We start from the raw sequence: 5576 nt of genomic DNA on the forward strand, positions 1-5576 counted from the left end.
CTCCGGGCCCACCCTCCAATAGGCAATGGGAAATGGCAGATTAAGGCTGTGCTCCCAGGGGCCCTCACAATGATTAATGACCTCCTCTGTTGAGGTAGCGAGGCGCAATGAATTACAACCCTGATAAAAAGGCAGAAAGCTGCTTTAAACACAGATTAACAGCCAGAGCGGGCAGGTAATCAAAGCAGACTTCAAAAAGTGGGGTTAATTGGTTCAGGATTCCCTGGCTCTGCGATTGGTTTGCTGGAGATGGAGGAGAATCCATCCCAGGGATGGGCTGAGTGTAACATAACGGATGTGCCTGCATGGCGATAAGGGAGGCTCCAGCCCAGAGCTCCCACGGGCGATGCTGGCAGCGTCCTCCCAAGGCCCAGCCTGTGCCAGGCACACTCACAACGGCCCCGGACCTGATAATGCACAGTGCTGGTGATGGGAGCAGTTGGACTGGGTTCTGTGTTGGCACCAGCACTAGAAAAGGAAAAGGGGTAAAAGCACACCGGGAAAAGGGGAAAAAACAACTCCTTCATTATTGTTATTAAAAAATGACCGCTGACATAAGCCAGTGACAGAAGCAAGTGAAAGGCACAGGGATTTCTGCTAGAGCTGACATGGCTGGGAGCTTGATGCTGCACCAACGGTGCTTTCAAGATAGTCGGCCATAAAGGGGAATGGTGATTTTGGGACTAACCCAGCAAGACCCCCAGAATGGTGTCACATTCTCATCCCAGCGTGGGCATGGAGCTGCGTCCGGCACGGTGACACCGGATCTCCCCGATGGCACAGTGACAGCCCCAAGGCTCAATGGGGGCCGGGACCTTTTTGTGCAGATGTAAAACAGTTTGGAACCAGAGACGGGAGAGGGCTTGGGGCAGATCTCCGCAGATTTCTCCTCTCCGGTACCACCCGGATCTACATATGAATCGCACCAAGGCTTATCTCACCCGGCGGGGACAAGGAGGCCTTTGTGGCAGCAGCAGCAGCTATGAAGTTGTTAAACTGGAACCGGAGAGGAATACTTTCAGATAGCGAAGATAGCAGCACCTCTGCTAGGGAATGGGGCCAGAAGGCAGTGAGGGGATGGGACACTGGATACGGACCCAACAGCGCATCCCTAAGCACAGAGCTGCAGCAGCACCGTGGCTAAAGGCATGGATGGAGACAGCCACTCTGTCTCCAAAGTGGGGTGGGGGACACAAGCAGAAAACCACAACCCCAGGCCCCTCCATCACCTCCTCCTGGAGCATCTGTTGAACCCCAGCAAACCGCCCGGGAGCAAATTAAGGCCACGGTCTCTCTGGCTGCTCATTACCGTGCCATCCCCACGCCATCCCCTTCGCCCCTCGTCGCCCTCAGTGCACACTGAGCCCTGCGGCGCTTTCCCTCCCTGCCTGCTCCATTATTTTTTGATTCTTTCACTGATTCAAAAATGTGCAAATGAGGCCGCAGCTTCCCAATCAGGCCCAGCCATGAGCTAATTGGCTTTAAGCAGGGAAACCTGAATATGGTAATGGAGGTGGTAATGAGGCCAGGATGCGCCTGGAAGGGGAGCCAAGCCCTCAGCTCAGCAACCAAAGCCATGTCAATTAAGAACAAGGGAGATAATTTATTAATGCTCCTTTGCACCCCCACGTCCTTTGCACATAATTACAGTTTGATACATGAAACAGCCTGGAGGTTTGCCCCACTCCCAGCTGCAGGGAGCAGCTCCCAGCATCCACAGTGCCTCCAGACCTCTCTCAGCTCTGGGATGGAGTCTCTGCTGGGGCTTCAACCCGGGCTGTGCACCAGGAGGGGCTCAGTGCGGGGCCAGGAGCTAGGGAATGTTGGGTTTGGCTTCCCAACCTATTGAGCATCATATTCTAGGGGATGTGGAGTGATGGAAAGGGGAGAAGCTGGAGGCAGCATTAGCATTTCTAATGAAGTGGCTGCTTTTACGCGTCACCCGACACCCAGTTATTCATCCCCGATAAGAACCGTGCCATTTGGAAAACCATTTTAGGAACCAAAGTCCTTATTGTGTACAGAGCCACCCAGCCCTCTGTGTGCCCCAAATCCTGATGGTTAGCAGAGAAAAGGGATGTTCCCCCATCACCATGGCACAGCTGCAGCCCCTGCATCATTTGCTTCAAGCCCACGCTCATGGGCACAATTGTTTATGGCACAACTGGTATAACAAGGTCACACCACCTCTCTGCTTCCACCAGGTGTGGGAGGGTCCTGATTGGCAGCGCAGGGCTCTTGGCCAAGCACAAAGCCATGCCTAGGGCCTCTGTCATCTTAGAGATCATAACTACAGAACTGCAGAACTACAGCAGCCCAAAGCCCACGGTGACAGCTGCTACCTCCAGTGCCCGCCCAAGGGTAATGTAATGGATGAGCACTGCAGAGTAAAGAGTGGAAACAGTTCCAACAGATGATGCCACGAGGGGACACTGATGAGCCACCTTGGGCAGTGTCACAGTAAACACCACAACCGGAGAAGTGCAGCGTTCCACCTGCAGCGAGCAAAGATGCTCTTTGATCAGCCATTGGCATAAAAGCAGCTGAGCCCAGATTTACAGCTGAGAAAAGAAACCACAAAGGTACCACAAATTCTCAAAAAAAAACCCAGAAGGAGCAGGCAGGTAGCATCGGTGCCAAGCAGGGTCTGACAGCCTGGGCAGGATGTAGCTTTGCCATCCCTCTGTAACGAAGCACAGCAATTAGAGCCCTGCTCAGCTGCTGCTCCGCAGTGCCCCTTTGATTCCCAGCCCGGGGCACAGGGACGGCCTGCAGCAGGTGTCCTGCCTGCCACACGGGTCAGCCGAGGGCTCTGATCTCCAAATGACCCTTCCCGCAGTGAATACGTCCCCGCGCCCAAACAGCTTGCAGATGAAGGAGCAACAGACTGGAGATGATTTATTCAGGAATTAAAGGTTCAGTACCCCTTTTAAAGGCTGAGCCTCGCCGCTGTCAGCCTTCATTGCACACAATTAAAGGGGTTAGCTGCCCAGCCCCGCCGCAGCCCTCCTCCCTTGCAGGGGAATGAAATATAACAAAACCAACCCCTCCACGCGCCCCAGTTTGGGGCACGACTGAAGGATTTGCAAACTCACTAACGGCACAAAATAATGCTCTCACTCAGTTTCCTGCCGGGGACAGGGAGCACAGAGCTCAGGTGTGGGCTTTCCCCCATCTTGCATGGTGTTATCCCAGCGCCAAGCTCAATGCAGCACCAATGCTGTTGGGTGCTCAGCACCAGCCCCAAGAGCGGCCACATGCAAGCTCACACCAGGCTGAGATCAGCCTTGTAGGAAGAGATGGGGTAAAACAGGGCACTGCCTGCATTATTTTTTTCCCTTCAGAGTTCTGAGAGTTGACCCAAGTGGGGAAGCACTGCTCCTGGGCACAAGCAGCAGGAGTTGAATGAAAAGCTTCCTTCCTTGGATAGCATAAAAGGAAGAAATCTGCTGCCTGCGGCAGGGCTGGTAATCTTTGCACAGCAGTAAATCTTGCTGCCACCACAGCAGAGGGTAATCCAGCAGATTGCTGCACATTTCAGTGGAATCAGCTGCTTAAAAGAGCTTTCCCCAAACCATGCATCTCATCTTTTGTGGCCACCGAGGATGCCTGACATTTACAACTGCAAATAAAAAAATGCATCTATAGTATTTTTGACTAAACACCCTCTTGCAGCATTGAGATGACACTTCTTGGCTCTTTATATAGTCTGAGAAGAGCACAGGAAGTAAATAAACTCTCAATCTTGTTTATCTCAACCTTAAGGTTGCAAGGCTCCTGTCTCCCACATGAAGCTTGGTCATGCTCCAGCTCCTGCCAGGAAATCTTCAACAGAAAGGAGAATTTCTGCCAAAACAGGGATCCTGAGCAGGTGAAAGAAAGCATGCACTGAGCCTCACTGAACTGCTGCAAGGGCAAAACTCTCAAGATCCATCCCGCAGCAGTGCAAGGACCTGGTCCCAGTACTGCCACAGGTGTGGGAGTGCAAGAGGGAGGAAGAAAGGAGGAATTCACATGTGTGGGCCAGAGAAAGACCCTCAAGTGGCCGCTGTGCCGCCAGCTGCTTGGTTTGATCCGCAGATGCTGACGAGGCACTGGGACAAGTCCCCAGAGCTGTGAGTCAATGTGCTTTGCCTTCACGTTTATTTGATCTCAGCATGGGGCTGCCCAGTGCTCTGTAGCCTCAGGTGGGCACTGAGAAGGATGAATAGAAGTTTATTCTAGGAGCAGTGAGGGATGGCACAGGGTGCCCAGAGAGATGGAGGTGCCCCATCCCTGCACACACCCTGGCTGGACGGGGCTCTGAGCACTGATGGAGCTGTAGGTGTCCCTGCTCCCTGCAGGGACTGGGACCAGATGGCCTTCAGAGGTCCCTTCCAACTCAAACTGCTCTGTGGTTCTCTGAAATCACCGAGTTGATGTTAGAACGCAGTGAACGCATTTCAGAGTGACTATGTGACCTTGTGGTCTGATACACACAGAAACAGCCACTGCACCCCTGCTATCTGCATCCCCTTTATCTGTATCCACCCTTATCTGCATCCCCCTTATCAGGGAGCAGCGAGGCAGTGCGGTCGGATGTTCTCTTCCTTGGAGTGAAACCACTATGAAACATGAGTGGGGTCCAGAGGCGGGATAGCTAATCTAGTGCAGAAAATCTGTCAGATTTGGCTAAGGGACAAAGCTGCCTTTATTTAGTTTATAACATAGAGGGTGGAGTGGGGATGCCAAAAAAAGAAAGACAAAAAAAAAAGAAAGACAAAACAAGACAAGCACTGCTCAAAGCTACAAGTTCAAGCTAACCACGAGCCTTTCTGAAATGCATCCAGAACTGTCTCCTTTCTACCTAAGAAAGCATCCATCAGTCCTCACCCATGGACTGCAGCCAGACCTGAGAGCTGCAGCAGAGCCTTTGGGATCCATCACAACATTTCCCCATGACAGCTTCGAGCTCTCTTGGCCAGAGCCACAAAGGTATTTCGGAAGGTGAGGCTCATTAAGACTGCACCCAAATCCATCTTCTCAGCCCCTCTGCAGCCCCAGCTTGTCAGTGAGCATAGCCTCATATGGGGACCGCGTGCCCTGACACCCTCTGCCACCAGACCCCATCTCTGCTGCAGGGACAGGGATGTGAGGGACAGGGATGTATGGGAACTGGGATTTGTGGGGGACAGGGATGCAGAGGACAGCAGCCCCATGCCTGCATGCCCCAGCAATGCCAGCCTCAAGCAGTCAATCACCTGTTAGCATCCTCTCCATTTATTACAAGGGCACCAGTGCTGCAAGCTGGAGCTTCTGACCCTGTTTTTGGAGTGCGACAAGGGAAGATTAGAGCTAACCCCTCCCCAAATAGTCACTTTCCCTGCACACAGCCAGACCTCAGCTATGCAAAGCCCTTAACACCTGTGCTGGGCTCACAACAGTTCAGGCTCTGGGAGCTGCTTCCCTCCCTGCCTCTGTTAGCGACAAAACTCCAGCACGGGCAGTTCGGGGCTGTTCTCAGGCAGCACGCTGTCACACTGCCACGGAAAAGCTCTTGTTGAGATGGAAAATGTATCCGATTTTCCACCAAAAAA

This window comes from Meleagris gallopavo, chromosome 16 (assembly GCF_000146605.3).
Source record: "Meleagris gallopavo isolate NT-WF06-2002-E0010 breed Aviagen turkey brand Nicholas breeding stock chromosome 16, Turkey_5.1, whole genome shotgun sequence".
In the NCBI taxonomy this organism is placed as follows: Eukaryota; Metazoa; Chordata; class Aves; order Galliformes; family Phasianidae; genus Meleagris; species Meleagris gallopavo.